The sequence below is a fragment of the Pinus tabuliformis genome, chromosome 3_2 (assembly GCF_031772625.1).
Source record: "Pinus tabuliformis cultivar Carrire ecotype Pingquan chromosome 3_2, CPIR1, whole genome shotgun sequence".
Classification (NCBI taxonomy): Eukaryota; Viridiplantae; Streptophyta; class Pinopsida; order Pinales; family Pinaceae; genus Pinus; species Pinus tabuliformis.
In genome coordinates, this window is record NC_142302.1 from 1,222,238,623 (window position 1) to 1,222,258,901 (window position 20,279).

At 39.4% G+C, this 20,279-nt stretch overlaps 1 protein-coding gene across 1 annotated transcript in view; it reads right to left on the minus strand.

Annotated features, from left to right (window-relative positions):
- LOC149185139 (putative inactive purple acid phosphatase 2) overlaps positions 1 to 20,279 on the minus strand; it is a 42,727-nt gene that overhangs the window by 2,315 nt on the left and 20,133 nt on the right. The window lies entirely within an intron of this gene.

Consider the following 20,279-nt stretch of genomic DNA (forward strand, 5'->3'; position numbering starts at 1 on the left):
ATATTCTGCATCTACTGCCAACTCTTGCATTTGTTTTTATTAGAATAATGCTATCTTAGTGTTTAATGCTCATCTGTGATCTTAATTAGCAGTTTCTTAGTAGAAACTTGCTGTTTCTATTTTCTTAGTAGAAACATGTTATTTCTATAAATACAGTTGTATTATTTATTGAGCTTCACTGCTCATTGTAAATCAATTCAATTCATTCATTGATTATAGTATCAGAGCTTGGGTAATTTTTCGAAATAAATTTTCATTGTGTGAAAAATTTCGTGCTTCATTTCGAAATTGCTCTCTAGGAGTTTGAATTTGCTGCATCATTGCAGATGCCATTGTTTCATCTGAGTGCTTGCTTTGCTTTATCGCTGTTTGAGTTGTCCTTCGGTGGTCTCGTGAGGGTTTTTGGTGTCATCCCAAAGATTCGATACACTCCCCTCGTGCTTCGTGCTGGCCAGGCTCGAACTACTGAAGATGTTCGAACTTGGATTTTTTTTATTGTGTGGATTTTTTTTGTGCGAGGTTAGGCTTTGCAACCTACTCGATTCCACCCACTGCGGCCAAAAGTTACTTCACCTCTTTCGAGGGATGGTAAAACCCTGTTGCAAATCTGGGTCTCGTATCAGAAGCAAACTGAAGTGTTGATAGTCGTGGTGACTAGAGACTTCTGGAGTGACAGAGCCACCAATCGTGATGGATCCGCAATCGGCGAAGCCGCCCTCTGTCGTCCCGTCTAACCCTGGATTTGTTCCACGAAGCCGCCATTATAGTGGGGGCATTGGATCTCGTTTCCAGAGATCAGGGCCATCATCGTCACTTCACAGCGGTGGCACCAGTAGTTGGAGTCATCGTCATCTCCTCCCAACGTCGGTTGTTGGTGAAAAACACCACAAATGCCACCACCACGAGACCGACTGCCTTTCGCGGCAAGACCGAGACTGGTAGCCTTTCGTTGCACCCTCCAGGCAATTACGGTTATTAAATTTTTTAAAGACCGACGCTGACAGCCATCAAACGTCTCGGCGGCACCGTGCTCGGCGTCAAGCCGAAAAATATTCACGACGACGACATTTGATGGAGCGGATCTGCAACGCATTAACAGTAGGGCATTCGGCGGAGGAACAACAAGTCCTTGGTTCGAATTCCCGGACGAATCTTCTTCGGTCTTCGGCTTTGCTTCCTTTCTGTCATCGTTGTCCTGCAAGATCATCAACCATTCAGTGACAAGCCGTCGCCTGTCGTGGTAGCGTTCTCAAGGGGACTGAATCTTGTCAATGTGGAGATACTGAAACCGGACGTGATAGCACGTGGGCCGATATTCACTATCCTGGTGGGTTACGTATTTTTGGAGGACAGTCAATGTAAATTCTGGTATGTTATATAGCTTGTCTTTTGCATAGAGAAGTAATTGTGGAGACCACGAATTGCTAGTAACCTGCCCGTATCAATTTCTCAGTATATGTTTTTTGATTCTTCAAAAAACATAGATTTTTTTTTGCATACCCGTTAGTTTCTGGGCATACAAATATCCTCCAAGTTTTTCCCTGCCTAAGCTTCTCAGAACAATTTCTAGTTCTATTTGCACCCGCCCTGTCAGATTTTGTCCGGATCAGCCGGCATTTGCATTGAAATTTGTGCTGGACTCCTTTGGTGTTTTTTGTGTCTTGGGAAACGTGCAGATGGCTTCGCTAATCAATCTGATGTTGGAAGGCAGTCAGCGCTTTAATGGCATCAATTATAACATCTGGAAACAGAGAATGTTGAACATTTTTTAATATAGGCGTCTTGACCAGCGCATTTTGGGCAAAGAGCTCAGTCCTGGTACACTTGGTATAGATCAAGATAAGTTTGATGATCGAAATCAAGAGGCTCTTATGCTTCTCAAACTCTCTGTGACTGATGATCAGTTACCACAGATTCCTTCCCGCAAGACAACTGCCGAAATCTGGCAACATTTGAAGGAATTGCATGAAACATTCGACAAGAGCAGAGCTTTCTTTCTAAAGAATCAGTTGTTCTCCATCATGATGGACGAATGTATGTCTTTACAGGAACATCTTAACAAGATTAAAGACATTCGAGATCAGCTCGAAGCCATTGGTTGGACCATGGAGGAAGAAGATATGGTAGTCATCACTCTAAAAAGTCTACCAAAACCTTATGAGCACTTCATAGAAACACTCAACATTACCTCCACTAATGTTGATTTGAAGTTTCCGGAGTTATGCACCAAACTCATGCAGCAGGATCGTTGGAAATAGCAGTTTGGCAATGGTGCTTCATCAGCCTCTTCAGAAAATGCTTTTGCTGCCACATATCAGTCCTCTCAGTTCTTTCAGCATTAAAGTTCTTCTCAGCCCTCTGATCCTGCTAAGAAGAAAAATGTGCAGTGTAATTACTATCACAAGTTCGGCCACATGAAGAAAGATTGCCGACAGAGAATTGCTTCTGAACAGAAGAAGCAAGGAGGGTCTCATCAGCAAGCGAATGTTGCAGAACATTTCGAGCAAAAGGAATCTGCCGTTTACGCCTTTATGGCTAAGAGGTCCTCAGATCATGCCTTGTCTTCTGCCTGGTACATTGACTCCGGTGCATCACGTCATTTCTCTCACAGGCGTGACTGGTTTACTGACTTCTCATCTTTTAGTGATTTCGTGGTATTTGCCGGAGGTGAAGAGTACACAGTGGTTAGCAGAGGTATAGTTCAGATCCAATCTGATGGGCGCACACTCATCTTCTTGAATGTGTACTATGTTCCTGGTATGGAAATTAATCTGTTGTCTGTCAGCCAATTTATGAGGAACTCTCCTCAGCTTGATGTAGTGTTCAGTGCGCACAAGTGTTCCATTATTACAGGGAAACTCATCTTACGGTTGTTGTTGGCCTAGAGGATCATGGTCTATACAGGCTTCTTGACACTGGTGATTCTCCAAAAGTGGCTCTAGCAGCTCATGTTTCTCCCATCAGCACTCTGTGGCATCGGAGATATGGGCATCTCAACATTCAGTATCTCTCTCAGCTATCTTGGGAGGGACTTGTGTCAGGGTTACCTGATATTCAGACTCAGTAGTTGGGAGTGTGCGGCGCCTATCAAGCTGGCATGCAACATCGGTCTTCATTCAAGGATGGAGAATCTTGGTGCGCATCTAAGGTACTCCAGTTAATTCATGCTAATATTTGTGGTCCTATGAATACATCTCAGTTACTGGTTGCAAATATTTTTTGCTTATTGTAGATGATTTCAGTAGAAAGATGTGGGTGTACTTTCTTAAACATAAATCTAATGTATTTAGTATCTTTCAGAAGTTTAAGTCCTTAGTTGAAAAAGAGTCTGGCTGTAATATCATAACTCTTAGGATAGATAACAGAGGGGAACTTTGTTCTTCTATTTTCTCCAACTTCTGTGATACCCATGGCATCAAACGCCAGTTAACTACACCCTACACTCCTCAGCAGAACAGTGTCGTCCAACGTCACAACCATACGGTTGTTGAAATGGCTCGTTCCATGTTACAACACAGGAGTGTTCCGAACAAATTTTCGGTTGAAGCAATGTTTACTGCAGCCTATCTCCTTAACTGATCACCTACTCAGGTTGTTAAGGGGAAGACTCCAGAAGAGGTTTGGTCTGGCCGTAAGCCTAAGATCAATCACCTCAAAGTGTTTGGCTCAGTTGCATATGTTTGGATTCCAGTTGCTAAGCGCTCTAAGTTGGATTCCAAAAGCCAGAAACTCATGATGACAGGGGTACAGTGATCACCACAAGGCCTATAGGTTGATAGATTTAGACAATGATCGTCATATCTTCAGTCAGGATGTAGTATTTGATGAAGATAGAGGGTTCTTTCAATCCCCTCCTTCTGAGCAGTGTTATGAGGATCAGCCTCCCAGTGTTCTTCCGTTAGGTCCACCTGATGGGAGGGATGATGCAACATCAGTATTTGATGATGCACTACCTGAATTCCCTCCAGAAAATAATCCTCCTCTCGCTACTCCTGTTGGTCCTGAGCCTCCTCCACCTACTCTAGATATTGGTTCTTCTACTCTCCGGCCTAAATGGTCGGCTAAAACTATTGGTGATCTCCAGGTTAATGAGCTCCTTGAAAGTAGAACTTCCAGAAATAAGAGCAAACAACAACTTACAGTAAATTTTGCTCTTATGGCTAACTTACACAGTGTTTTTGAGCCTCAAACCTATTCAGAGGCTAAGGATACACCTGAGTGGGAACAGGCTATGGAAGTTGAATTCCAGAGTCTTAAGAAGAATCACACTTGGACCCTTTCTGATCTTCCTACAGGGAAGAAGCCCATTAGCTGCAAATGGGTGTATAAAGTAAAATACAAAGCTGACGGAACATTAGACAAGTATAAGGCTCGCCTTGTTGCTCGAGGATTCTCACAGAAGGAAGGCATAGACTATGAGGAGACCTTTGCTCCTACAGCCAAGATGAGTACCATACGGCTTGTCCTTGCCTTAGCAGCTCAGTTCAATTGGAAAGTTCATCAGATGGATGTAAAGAGTGCTTTTTTGAATGGTGACTTACAGGAAGAAGTCTGCATGACGCAACCTCCAGGATTCAAGGTTGCCGATCAAGAACAGAAAGTCTGTAGATTAGTCAAAGCACTCTATGGTCTGAAACAAGCCCCTCGGGCTTAGTACATGAAAATTGATCGGTACCTAACAGATCATGGCTTTCAGCGGAGTCCATCTGATGCAAACCTGTATATCAAACATAATGGTGATGATATTCTGTTTGTGGTTGTCTATGTGGATGATCTTATCATTACTGGCAGTTCAGCACATTTGATCCATGGGATCAAACAGGATTTGTGCAGCACTTTTGATATGACAGATTTGGGACTTCTTCATTACTGTTTGGGGGTTGAAGTCTGGCAGACTGAGAACAACATCTTTCTCTCTCAGTCCAAGTATGCCAGAAATCTTGTGGACAGGTTCAGAATGCAGGATTGCAAACCTGCCACGACTCCTATGGAACCAGGGCTCAAACTTTCAGCTCAGTCATCCTCACCACTTGTGGATGAAACTTTATTCAGGCAATTAGTGGGCAGCCTCATCTACCTTACTACCACTAGACCTGATATCAGTTTTGCAGTGAGCTACATTTCACGCTTCATGTCAGCTCCTAAGGCTGATCATTGGATAGCAGCAAAGCGTGTGTTGCGTTATGTGAGTGGCACTCCTGATTATGGACTTCTGTACACTCGGAGTTTAGATCCTACACTCAGTGGTTATACAAATTCCCACTGGGCCGGTTCGGTTGATGACCGTAAATCTACAGTTGGGTATGTGTTTAGTCTGGGATCCGGAACTATCACATGGACTAGTAAAAAGCAGCAGGCAGTGGCTCTCTCCTCGACTTAAGCAGAGTATCAGGGAGCAGTTAAGGCCTCTTGTGAGGCAATTTGCCTTCGACGTATGCTTGCGGATATGCATGTTTCCCAGGCAGGTCCTACTCCCTTATTCTGTGATAATCAAGGAGTGCTCAAACTCGCCAAGAATCCAGTCTTCCATGAACGAACAAAGCATGTGGAAACCCATTGTCACTACATTCGATAGCTTTTTGAAGATGGATCCATTCAGTTGTTGTATGTTCCCACAACGGAGCAGCCTGCAGACATCTTCACCAAGCCTCTTGGTCCTGATAAGTTTGTAAAATTCATAGGGTCTATAGGTGTTGTAAATAGATTGAGCATTAAAGGAGGGTATTAGAATAATGCTATCTTAGTGTTTAATGCTCATCTGTGATATTAATTAGCAATTTCTTAGTAGAAACTTGTTGTTTCTGTAAATACAGTTGTATTATTTATTGAGCTTCACTGCTCATTGTAAATCAATTCAATTCATTCATTGATTATTTTTTAGTAAGTACATGGATAGGGATTGTTACCACAAAAGCTAGCGGGCCTTGTGAGGGGACTCTCAAGGTGAGGGCCAAACCCTATGGCAACAATGAGGAAAGATTGCCATTGTCACCTCAACAATCTTCTTCATGCTATTTAGTGGAGTTTCACAATGGAGGCTTCCTTGTATTCACCTAAAAGTATATTCTTATTACAAGGCTCAAGGTGATAAAAGTAGCCTAGGGAAAGATACCTTAATGATGGAATACATTCAAATCTTCTCTATAAAGGAGCAAGTATGCTAACCCTAGACTAGATAAGAACTACGACAAACTAGGGCCCAATGTTGCATGAAGCGGGGGCGAAGCGAAAGCGTTTTTTGGAAGCGGGGACGCGGAAGCGTCATTTTCCAAAATCCTAGGAAGCGAAGCGTCTGCTATATATATATATATATATATATATATATATATATATATTTATATTTATATTTATATTTTTTTGCATTTATACTCAAAACAAACATCCCAAATACCAAATTAGTTGTAGAAGACATGAAAACATGCATATTTTGGCATAAATCAAGATAGATATAACATCCATTGTACATTAATGATTAATTATTCGAGCATCAACCATTTAGATGCATCAACCATCTAGAATCTAGATTCTTCTCCTCTTGTCTAGCCTTTGCCTCTACCTCGATTGTCTAGGGATATTAGTCAACATTGCCCAATTTTGATCAAACTACCTAATTCAAGACTTAAAATATGGTAGAAAAAGCTTAACATGCTTGATCGATGATTTTGACTTGATTGAAAGGTAATTTTTTGCTAAGGGCGTGCCGCGTGCCAAAGGAGTTCAACAATTAACACCACCAACACTAGGGTACATATAGGGCTTGGTGCTCTTGATTAAATGCTAATCGCATACCTTCATACTTGACATAATCTAATGAAATGCCACAATCCCATTGATCCTGAATTCCTGAAAACTGTTAAGTCTGCTGAATTTTGAATAGGATATGAAATTCTATTTTCTCCATATGAAGTCCAATGAGGCTGGAACCACTCTCAAACATCCTGAGTCATTTCATGGTAATGTTAAAAATTTAAGTAAAAGGATGATGAAAATGAAAAATAAAGGAGAATGTCACTTTTACTTTAAGAATTTAACATTACCATGAGGGAGCATCTGCTATATTTATATTTTTTTTTTGCCTTCATTCGTCACCCTAACCCAAGGTGGACCCACCCCCAACAAGCAAACTCACCTAAAATTTAAAAAAAAAATTGAAAAAAAACGATTTTTTAAACGCTTTTCCGGAAGCGTATGCTTCCGCCCGAAGCGTCGTATGAAGCGCGCTTCCGTACCACGCTTCCGAATTTCCAGGAAGCGGCAAAAAATTCGAAAGCCACGCTTCGGAATTTCGGAAGCGTGCTTCCGGCCAAGTTTCCTAGGCGCTTCCATACGGGATGCGCTTCGGGGCTTGGAACCGTGGGGCGAGGGGGGGGGGGGGCGCTTCGTGCAACATTGCTAGGGCCTATTGGTATCAAATGAAAAGGGAGTGCCTAGACATGAAGAAGTTAGAGAAAGGGTTTTCTTAATGATTAGATCAACAAAGGAAGGTAAGCCCTCAAAATAGACTTCAAGTTGAAGTTAGCTAGGGTTTCTAGAGCACAAAATTGTTTGGGAAGGATGACGTTAGTGCTATTTAGGGAAGTTTTACCACTACAAATGCTATAGATTAAGGAGGCAAACTGTTGAACAAAGTTCATATACACAGCGGAATAATTCAGAAGAATTGAAATATGTAAGTATCCATCGTAGGACAAGTAGTAATTGTATATAAGAATTGTTGAATGTACAAAAGATGTGTCAAATTATTAAAATGAGGACCCGCTTATATACCTAGGCAGGTGCCCTTTCATGAATGGTCATGTCTCTAAGACATGCCTCTTCACTACTAACTAACTAACTATTAGTTAATTAATTATTAATTATTACTATTATTATATTTATATTTATTATTTTTATATGAATTATATTCATAACATTGGTTCTCTTTTCAAAAAGCTTTGTCCTCAAAGCTTACTGATGAAAGGGTCCGATCTCTTTTCCCATTTCGAATATCATCTCATCTTAGAACTTTCATCTTCATTGATACAAGATGATATGGTCCTCTAAGTGATAAACAAAATTGTCGGACTGAGAATGGATCTGACCATCGAAGATTAATCTTTTGTGGAATCTTCTAATCACTGGAAATTTGTAATGAATTGTTATCATAAGACTGGATTCTGCAAACTTCAGTATTTCTTGGATCATAAATCTATTGTTTCCGTTTTGAATGATTCAAATATGTAGACTGACTTAGTTGTTTGCTCTTGTGATTCAGATGTCGATAAGGAGTTCTTGCAGTTTGATTTTCTCTTATCATGGGTGTGGCAATTTTCTGATCCGCTTCAAACACTAACTTGTAGACTGACTTAGTTGTTTGCTCTTGTGATTCAGATGTCGATAAGGAGTTCTTGCAATTTGATTTTCCTTATCATGGGTGTGGCAATTTTCTGATTCGCTTCAAATACTAATGTTGTTGAGTTGGCTATAGAATCATCATTTGGAATTTCCATTGTTTGAATTTCAACATCTAAATATGTTTTAACTTTTGTTGGTTCTCATCTTCTTGAGTTATGATGTTGACTGGATCAGTATTGGTTCCTTTATCTTCAACTTGGACTGTTACGAGTGGAGACTTCAATACTTCTTCTTGAGTAAGTTGTTCTACCTTGTCATTTAGTGCCTTCTTGTCACTTTTAAGCTTCTTTACTTGCGTAAGAAGGTTTTGGTTATGTTTCCTTAGACATGAAAGTTCGTAATTTTTGAATCGTTAACTTTGTCCTTAGTATCCTTCTCTTTATCTTTTATACTTTTGATCTGTTCTAATAACCTTTAATTCAGGGTTTTTAAATGCAAATTTTCTTCTTCCTTTTCTGATAGGCTCTCGTTGAATTTCTTTTAGAGACATTCATTTTCTTCCTCTAATTTTTTTCTGGTATCTTTGGACTTCTTGACCTTCTCAAGTAATTTTTTATTATGGTCCTTTAGATGCCAAATTTCTATTGATTCTTTATAAAACTCATCTTCGAGATCTTTATATTTATTTTCTAAAGCTTCGTTCCTTTGATGAAGTTTTGTGATTTCTTCTGTTAATCTTTTAATTTGTGTCTGGGTATTACCTTGATATTCTTCCAAAGTAAACAATCTTCAACATTTTGGACAAAGTATTGTGTGATTTTAAAAATCGATAAATACTGATCTTCTGTTCAACAAAATGGACATCTGGTCCAAAATGTAGAATTATGTATGGAATCCATAGTTTCTTCGTTCGAATTAAACTCCATTTTACGTGGCCTTAGGGTTTATTGACAACATTTTTTTAATTTACTAACCCTCTTTACTTTTATAAAAACTACTATTTTCCTTTATAATAATACCTCCTTCCTTTCTTTTTATTTATTTTTTATTTTTCAAATAAAAACACTTTTTATAATTTCTTTTAACTTTGTAGTCTCCTATATATATGACTTTTTGAATAACTTTTATCTTATAAGGTTCGTTAATCCTTCAATTATACTTTTAACTTCACCTTTTTTCTTTAATTACATTTCTACTTTATTTCTTTATCTTTTGCCTTTTTGTGGGGATCTCCAAACTCCACAACCTTAATAAATAAAAACTTATCATATAACTTAATTTCCACACTAATTTATCATAAACATGATATAACAAATCTTTTTTTAAATTTTCACTCTTAGCTTTTCGAGCTTGGGCTTATTGAATAACCCTTGGAAATAATTAAATATTTGACTTTTTTCAAAACAATTTGTTAACTCTCTCAAATTACCCTTTGAATCTCCTTATTTTTTATAAACTTCTAGTTCTAACTTATCAGTGTTTACTTCAATATTAGATATCCTTTTATTTTTTCCTTGACTTTAATTAAACGGAAGGGGGCTCCAATTGTGGCAACTTATAAAATATGAGTTGCAGCAGTATTGTGCAGATGAATCGACGGTTGTATTAAACAACAGGACACATTGATGTGACTGTACGAAATAGCGATACTTTTTTATTTTCTCTGAAATATTTATGAAATTTGTCAATGTACCAATTTAATATTCCTTAGCCTACAACGCGTTGCACGTTCCATAGGGAAAATGAATTGATAATTTGTATTTTAATAATCCTACGAATGACAACTAAAGGTATACAGCAGTACAAACTTTTGATCAGCAGAAAATTTCTTGAGCTAATGAAAGAATAAACCGCTACAGATGGGGTAACAACCGTTGCAGGTCGACGGTGTTTGGGTGGTTGGTGGCACCAGTAGTTGTAGCAGCAAAATTAGTCAGTGATGTGGGAGTCTGGAGTGTCGAGGGAGTTACGGACAGGAGCAACGGTGGATATGCAGCGCGGTGGTGGCGGTGCCATGTAGTTCGGAGAGAGAGGTCACTGCTTGGCAGAGGCACTGCGTGACGGTGGTTAGCAAGGCGGATGGATGTTCGCTGAGCGATGGAGAGTTGTTGGTGGGAGGCCCAATGACGGACGAACAGATAGTCGGTGACGACGGGAGGCCCGACGGCAGCGAATGGTGACTGGGGCCTTAGTTAAATTTTTATTTTTTATGAAGTCACCAGTTCAATTTCCCACCCCAATTAGGGTGATATATTGGACATGATGAAGATGTTGTCTTGCCAAACTTACAATATATATATATATATATATTTTCCTTATAATAATTTTTTTTATGCTTTTTTATGTATTTATTTTTTTATGAAGTCACCAGTTCAATTTCCCACCCCGATTAGGGTGATATATTTAGACATGATGAAGATGTTGTCCTGCCAAACTTACAAAATATATATATATTTTCCTTGTAATAATATTTTTTATGCTTTTTTTATGTATACATTTTTTTTTAAGTCTTTTTAATTATTTTTTACTTTTTTTGAATTTTTTTTGAATATTTTATTTTTAATATAATTTTTCTTAATTGCTTTTTTCTATATCTTCTTCTATTTTAATATATAATTTTTTGTTTTATTCTTTTAATTTTAATGGCCAGCCGCCAAAGACCTAGCGAAATGGAGAAACTTCAAAAACTCCCTGTGGCTAAAAGTCTGAATTCCAACGGCAATACACTGACGAAGAGTTGATGGCCAAAGGCCTGGTGATCAGAGAACATGGCTCTGATACCAATGTTACGAACAGAGTTCGTATACACAGCGGAATAATTCAGAAGAACTGAAATATTAAGTATCCATCATAGGACAAGTAGTAATTGTATATAAGAATTGTTGAATGTACAAAAGATGTGTCAAATGATTACAATGAGGGCCCGCTTATATACCTAGGGAGGTGCCCTTTCATGAATGGGCATGTCTCTAAGACATGCCTCTTCATTACTAACTGACTATTAGTTAATTAATTATTTATTATTATTATTATATTTATATTTACATTTATCATTTTTATATGAATTATATTCAAAACACAAACCCTAGATTTTCATCCACAAACATCCATCCAAAACTTACCCTACAAGCAATATTGGGAATCTTTGTTATTGTAAAATTTTAAATCTTGGGAAAAATAAATCATTGGCATAGATTCATCTGAACCCTCGATCTATTAAGCACACCATGATGGATTAAAAAAAATGTGTGCAAACCTCTTGGTGCTTAAAAGATTTGGGTTAAGATGAACAAGATCCTATGCAAAATTACTTATTTTTATTTTCTGCATCTGTTGTCAACTCTTGCATTTTCCCTTGAAATTAGATATTGTGTATCATTTTTTTTCCATTTTATATTTTTTAGCATTAGCCACATAAGTACATGGATAGGGATTGTTGCCACAAAATCTAGCAAGCCTTGTGAGGGGACTCTCAAGGTGAGGGCCAAACCCTATGGAAACAATGAGGAAAGATTGCCATTGCCACCTCAGCAATCTTCCTCATGCTATTCACTGGAGTTTCACCACAACAAAGGCTTCCTTGTATTCATCTGTAAGGATATTCTTATTACAGGGCACAAGGTGATACAAGTAGCTTAGGGAATGATACCTTAATGATGCAATAGGCTCAAATCTTCTCTATAAAGAAGCAAGTATGTTAACCCTAGACTAGATAAGGACTACAAAAAACTAGGACCTATTGGTATCAAATGACAAGGGAGTGCCCAGACATGTATAAGTTAGAGAAAGGGTTTACTTAATGATTAGATCAACAAAGGAACAAGGTAAGCCCTCAAAATAGACTTCAAGTTGAAGCTTAGCTATGGTTTAGGGTTTCTAGGGCACAAAATTGCTTGGGAAGGATGACACCAGTGCTGTTTAGGGAAGTTTTACCACAACAAATGCTAGATTTTGTGTTTAATATGTTTAAGGAGGCAAACCCTAGATTTTCATCCACAAACATCCATCCAAAATTTACCCTACAAGCAATCTTGTGAATCTTAGTTATTGTAAATTTTAAAATCTTGGGACAAATAAATAGCTAGCATAGATTCATCTAAACCCTCAATCTATTAAGCATCACAATGGATTGAAAAAACAGTTTACAAACCTTTTGGTGCTTAAAATATTTGGGTTAAGGTGAACCCATGCGAATTTATTTATTTTTATTTTATGCATCTGCTACCACCTCTTGCATTTTCCCTAGAAATTACATATTGTATATCAATTTTTTCTTTTTTTCCATTTCATATTATTTTAGCGTTAGCCACATAACTACATGGATAGGGATTGTTGCCGCAAAATTTAGTAGGCCTTGTGAGGGGACTCTCAAGGTGAGGACCAAACCCTATGGCAACAATGACGAAAGATTGTCATAGTCACCTCAACAATCTTCCTTATGTTATTTAGTGGAGTTTCACAACGTAGGCTTCCTTGTATTCACCTATAAGTATATTCTTATTACAGGGCTCAATGTGATATAAGTAATCTAGGGAAAGATACCTTAATGATGGAATAGGCTCAAATATTCTATATAAAGGAGCAAGTATGCTAACCCTAGACTAGATAAGGACTACAACAAACTAGGCCCTGTTACCCACCACTTCGTGGGTGATATCACCATGAGAAATTTTTCTCCATGATGAACCTTTGTCGGTAGCCAGCAGCCTCCTACTAGGTCGTTGTGCCATTTCTCTGCCACCTGAGCCAGCGATGTGGTCCCTCACCCGCCGGTATTGATCATGTTTGAAGATGGGCCTCCCGAATCTAAAGGTATGTCTTGTCATTTGGTAATTGAGTATTGGGTTTACTTATCATGGATACTTCTGGGTATGGATTGATGGGGGGATTTGGCAAAAAGAGTGGGCTTAGTTTGTGCCCTTGTCCCCTTGACCTCTTTTGGATATTAGTCCCATGGGATCTCCTTGATTGACCATTTGGTTCTAGGGTGGTACCACTTGGGAAACCTCGGCGTTGGGTGCGTGGTCCCACCCCTTCATCCGCATATATTATTCCCTTTCCACTCACTATACCCCCATTCATCATTTTTCCCACTTAGGTCCACATTTCCATTCTGGGTCCACATAAGACCAGCCTCCCTGTCCCCTTGTCCCCACCTTGGGTCAGGCCTGGAATGATACCCTGGAGGTTGAAGCAATTAAAAGAAAAAGAAAAAAGCATAATTGGCCACATTTAACAAGAAATTGTACCACAAAATGCAAAAGATGGTTGGGACAAAATAATTAGCACGTGGGCAAAAGCCAATGCATGAGCTCTATCCCAATCCATGGCCATCACCCTGGTTCCATAGGCATTAGATGAGCCTCCTTTATCATTTAGGAACCCGTGATTGTCCCAACCCCTGGAGGACAATAAACCGCCCTACCCAAAAGGGGTAATCATTGTTATATCTTACACATCATGCTCTTGTCCTTTGAGCCCCGAGCAATTAATTAAACAGAATTCATAAAAGGCAAAAGGCATATAAAGAAAGGTGAAAAAATCAAGGTCGGCGCACCCCATGTACCACAATTGTTCCCTCCTACACATTACATACCCAGGTGTGGGCTTCCCCTTATCTAGCTACCCCTATGCCCCAATATGTGGCCCAGGATTGCCCCTCTCATTCCCTACTCCATTCCACTTATTTATCACTTGCTACCCCCATTAGAGGGATGTACCTTGGACATACTATCCCCTTTAAGGGTTGAAACCACCTAATAAGGTACTTGGTTAACCCGCTTATGAGCTTGGAGACATTAGCACATGCCAAAGCCCACTATGGAAGGGCATGCCATTATGAAGTCCCCACTTTGTTATCCATGATTTGTAAACTCTTTTACCCGATTATTTTAATGACTGATTGTGCTGGAAGCCTATGGGACGCATTGGATCTTATGCAGGATTACAGGTAGTTTCCATTTGGGTTTGGTCTCCCTATACGAGATCCTAACCCCAGAGGTCTACATTGGCACATATAGGGTGTGCATCGAGAACCATTGGCCTCCACAGGAGCAGACAACACTCCATGGATCTTCATCGATGCTCAGAGACTACTAGCGATCCACTTTTGGGATGATGGTGATATGCTTGGTACATTATGCCCAGTAGGCCCCCACATGAGCCCCACACACTTGGCAGGTGTCACAGGACTTGTATGATGTCATGACAGCATTCATTCCACCACTCAGACCCTTGCAGAGGATCTACAGGCATCTTCGGTTCATATGGAGACCCATGGGGTCATTTATGTGCCCTCAAACCCACTGGGAGCACCACAGGTCTACTGCTTGGAGAACAAAGGACCACCCCCTTGTCTATCATATTCCGAGGAATTTATTCTTCAGTATGGCACGTCAAGACATTATTAGGCCTTTGGAGGGCCCCACGACATGTACATGTGATTATTTGGCCCCTTGTGAGGCTTATCTTTACACTTGTGAGCTAGTTTGGTGGGCTTGTCACCAATAGGGTTTTATTTGCACATTATTTTATCATTAGGGGCTAATGTAGGCCCATAAGCTAATTCGAACTCTTTAGGAGGCTATATATTGATGTTAGATACATTCATTTGTATCATCACTTGACTTGGGATCTCTCTAATCATAGAGAACTTCACATTTTTTCCTTGGAGGATTTTTTTGGGGATGGATAAATTTTGACATATAAAGTTGGGTTATTTTGCTTGTCTTGGAGCTTTGTCTTGCAAACGAAATGCTGGTTGGATATATTCTATACCGTTGCAAGTAAATTTTGACATTGTTATTCATGTTGCTGCATACTGCTAAAATTAAGGCTAGTTGTTGCATAATTGAAATGTGAAATTAAGCATGTTTTAGCTAATTTAATGTATGGGCCAATGTTATATGAATGAAATGTCCTAGAGATTATTTGTCTCGATAAGCTTGCATCATTTGCTTTGAAGTATAAATGCTTGAAGGTCACTTTTCATTTCTTTCTCTCAACATTTGATGAAGTTGACTTTTCGGCCCTCCTTGATTAAGAAACCAAGTTCTTACTCATCATCATCCTTAACTCCATATCCCCAAGTGAATTAGGCACTGATCCCTCAAAAAGGGTGATTATTTTAACCCTCTTTTTACGTCTAGCCCCATTAAGTCACCTAGGGCATCAATTTCCCAGGAATTGACCCAAGGAATGTTGAAATTTGATGACTAAAAAGTTTTATGCAATCCCAACCCGGTTTTAATTTCACCTTATCACTCCCATTCAGTTAAATGCCATTTCCCATAAACATACATTCAACATATAGAATTCTAGAAATGAAATTTTCAAATTAAAACACATGGGACTGACAACATATGCTGAAAATAAATATGGACATAAACAGACCAGAAATTTGATGACTAAAAAGTTTTATGCAATCCCAACCCGGTTTTAATTTCACCTTATCACTCCCATTCAGTTAAATGCCCTTTCCCATAAACATACATTCAACATATAGAATTCTAGAAATGAAAGTTTCAAATTAAAACACATGGGACTGACAACATATGCTGAAAATAAATATGGACATAAACAGACCAGAAATTTGATGACTAAAAAGTTTTATGCAATCCCAACCCGGTTTTAATTTCACCTTATCACTCCCATTCAGTTAAATGCCCTTTCCCATAAACATACATTCAACATATAGAATTCTAGAAATGAAATTTTCAAATTAAAACACATGGGACTGACAACATATGCTGAAAATAAATATGGACATAAACAGACCAGCAACACACAGAATTTTTGTCAACTTAGACCCAAGCAAAACCCCTTCAATCTTCTTCAGGAAAAACTTGTTAGAGAGCTCTTCAAATTTATTTATCTTTCAAGTTCAGGAAAAATACATTTGCAGACAAAACAAAACAGCAAAATACAACTTATCTCTTCAGCCCAAAACTCATTGAAAATTGTGGCCACTTTGCCTTCATTTCCATGCCCACTTGAAGCTGAAAATATGTACTATACAGATACGAACTGTACTATACAGATTCCATACGAACTATACGAATTTTTCAAAAAAAATGTTTTTTCAAAAATTTATCTCGAACGGCGTGCAGCTCACAGCATTAAATGTTGTTCGTACTATACTTTCTGTTCTCTTCTATGCTTTGATTTCGTGCCCAGCTTTGCCCAGAAATCACTCCTTCAACTTGCTGCAACAAATTTCTCCTTCATAACTTTTCTTCAGCTCTCAACCTCCTTTCTCCAATCTGCTGATGAAGAATGAATGTAGTCACTCCTTTCTTTTCCCCCTTTTGTTTCCCTAAATGATTTTTGGGCAACCCTAAGATCTAATGGCTCAAATTCATTTAGATCAAGGGATGAGAATAAATGTGCATATAATTCTCACTTTCTAATTTTTAACTCACCAATTAAATAAAGTACCCACATTGTACTTTACGTCTAAAGTCACTTTTCACTTTATAATTTAACATTGGCTTTACCACTTATAAAGTCACTTTCACTTTATAAAGTCACACTTAAGAAAAGAATTATTTTGGACACTTCTCCCTAGGTAGAGACTAACCCATGGGAAACCACTTGTCCAAGGTACATTAAAAATCAACAAGGAAAAATTTTGATCTCCTACAGCCTACTGCGCTTGTGGGTCACCTCCCTCTTCTCCAAATTTGAGGAAATTCTAATGGTGGAATCTCCTTGAATCCCAAGCCCTAGCTCTAGGATCAAATTTTACCTAAGCATCCCCAAGGCTAGACCTCAACAAGATCAATTTAACCTTTCGAAGTAAATATTCTTGTTTGGTCATTTCCTTTCACCTTGTCCAGGATAGGAACATCATTGGTTGCTAGATTCCATCCCCGAACCTAGACTAGGTCCACTTGGCCCCGTGTGGTCCCACATCTCAATAAAGATTATTTGTCAAGGACCATTTGGGAATCCAAGTTTCCCAAGGACTATAGGGATTGAGAACCTAGTCTATAAGCCTATTCCTTCTCCCTAAACCCTCCAATCCTCACCCCTTACCCCTGGAGGACCAAATCCCTTGCTTAAAGAGCAAGCAAGTTCCATTCTTCACTCCATCCTTGGGAAAGGGTTTCCAGGGTCACTTTCCACCTATCCATTGACATATACTTTACAAGTGATCCCTACACTACTGGGACTCCTCCCATCGGTGAAAGTCTGTAAAGAGCAAGGAGACTTAGTTGTAGTGACAGTGGGCTAAGCCTCCACCGTTGCCCTTAACCTAGCAGTTGCCCTCTTAAGAACCCTTTAGGTCCCTTGTTGGTTTGAGTGATAACATTTTTGGCATAATTGTCGGGGACACGAAACGTGTGTTTTGTTCCCCATACGACAAATTGACATATCATTACTCGTGACTCCATTGGAAAAATGAAGCCCTAGTTCTTCATTGAACTTTAAGGTCAATGCTTGTAGGGTGAAGCAAGCATTTTTCTAGGCATCTTTAATTTCACCCTGGCAACTCCTACATATGTTTCATGTATACCTCAAATAGGTTGTCATTCTTTCATAAATTTCCCGCTTTGGACATTGCTAGCATCCCTGGACATCCTAATCATGTCGCGGGAAGGATGCTACGTGGGATGCCCGTGTTTGATGGTGATCCACTCTCCGCAATTGACCACGTAGAAAGATTTAATGCACATGCTTCAAGAGAGAAGGTTGTCCACCAAGATGTCCTTATGTTATTGTTCATGGGATCTCTCGGTGGTCATAACTCATGGTTGCATAATCATGAACCTAGGAGCATCTCATCTATTGAAGAGTTTGTTGATGGCTTTCTTAGGCATTTTCAAGTACACCCTGCATTAAGCATCCAAGAGGAAGCCTTCATTGAGCATCATCAAGATATTAAGAATCTAGGTAATGAGCAAGAAGACGAGTCCTCCTTGGGTCCACATGATGAAAATAATGATTTTGAGGACACGTGCGCCGAGAAGGATGAATTTATGGAAAGTGAAATTGAGACCAACCATACCTTTCTCAAGGATATTACTCCCGGTGAATCCTCTTTTGAAAACCTTGAGAGAGATGACCCCATTGACTCCTTGAAAGATGACATTGAGGATTATTTTCACATTGAAAAGGAGAAATGGGAAATTGTTGGTCCTCAATTTGATTGTGCTCCCATTTACGATACCGATAGGGAGGATGAGGATGAGATTGGTCTTCCCTTCCCCTCAAACACTATTTATGATGACATACCCATTGATACCCTTGGGAAGGAGAATCTTTATTTTCCTTTGCATAAAGAGGGGCAGTTGGAAGTAATCAATTTTCCTTTTAGGAGAGACCCAATCTTTGATACCAAGGAGATTGATAAGGCTCCCACTTCTCCTAAGTATGATTCTATGTTCAAATCACTTGAGCCTTTAGATTATGATTTTGGGAAAGTGCAACCTGTTGAATACAATACTTCTTTCTCCCTTTTTCTTATTGGTCATAATCTTGAGTCCTCATCAAGTGATTCTTTTACCCCTGGTCATATGATCTCAAGTAAATGTGAGCCTTTCCCCCTCCTAAGTATAGTGTCAAGTAAAATTCCTTCATTGATTATACTTTTCCTCTTTGGACGCGCCTTAGGGTTTTGAATCTTTGATCACTCCATAGTCTCCCCTCTCCAGTGTAATCATCATGTGCAACCTACTTCTCCATCTCATCGGCCTCCCTTTCCTACCCATCATAACCCAATGAAGGCCATAAGCCATGATGTAAATAATAAGGACAATGGTGGAAGTGATATGCCAAAGGTTTCCATCCATCAAAAGTTTATGAGCTTGGTTGTCAACATCAGTATATTTTGGTTACAAGAGAAGATCTCATGGACTAGATTACATCCTTTTCTTACCTCTTCTTACATAATCATCCATGTGTGAGCATCATATTTTCCCACCTCTCGCTCGCAACATCCTCCATGTGTTTGGGTTTGCATTCGCTTTGGGATTTGTTGCATGAGTAATCGTATAGGTAGCCATATTTATATTGACTTGATGATATGTTGGTTGCACTACCTTTATGATTACACTTAATAATAGCTTCATTATATGCATGTTAGGGTAGGATGCATTGCATGATGATTTTTGCATTAGAACTAACCGCATATGATGTTTCTCATAACATATTAGATTGCATTTTGGGGAAAGGAAACAACAACAACAAAAATTGCATATTTTATACCTTGTTGGTTTATGGGCTAACATTAAGCATGGGTGATCATAAGACACTATGAAAAACATGTTGCCCCGTGGCTTTCATCTTTGACATGTGCATCTAACAGGCCTATGGTGACCAAGAGATTGTTGGAGTTATCGTGACCTCCCATTCGAGCAGCCTCGTCCACTTCTTCGAGAGATCACGTCCTAGTTGGAGCCAGATGTTACCCACCACTTCGTGGGTGATATCCCCAGGAAAAAAATTTCTCCATGATGAACCTCAGCCAGCAGCCCCTTGCAGCCTCCTACTAGCTCATTGTGCCATTTCTCTACCACCTGAAGGTGGGCCTCCCGAATCTAAAGGTATATCTTGTCATTTGGTAATTGAGTATTGGGTTTACTTATCATGGATACTTCTGGGTAAGGATTGGTGGGGGGATTTGGCGGAAAGAGTGGGTTTAGTTTGTGCTCTTGTCCCCTTGATCTCTTTTGGATGTTACCCTTGGATCTTAGTCTCGTGAGATCTCTTTTATTGACCATTTGGTTCTAGGGTGGTACTACTTGGGAAAACCCGGCTTTGGGTGCGTGGTCCCGTTCCTTTATCCGCATATATTACTCCCTTTCCACTCACTATACCCCCATTCATCATTTCTCCCACCTGGGTCCACATAGGGCCAGCTTCCCTATCCCCTTTCCCCCACCTTGGGATAGGCCTAGAATGATGCCCCAGAGGCTGAAGCAATTAAAAGAAAAAGAAAAAAG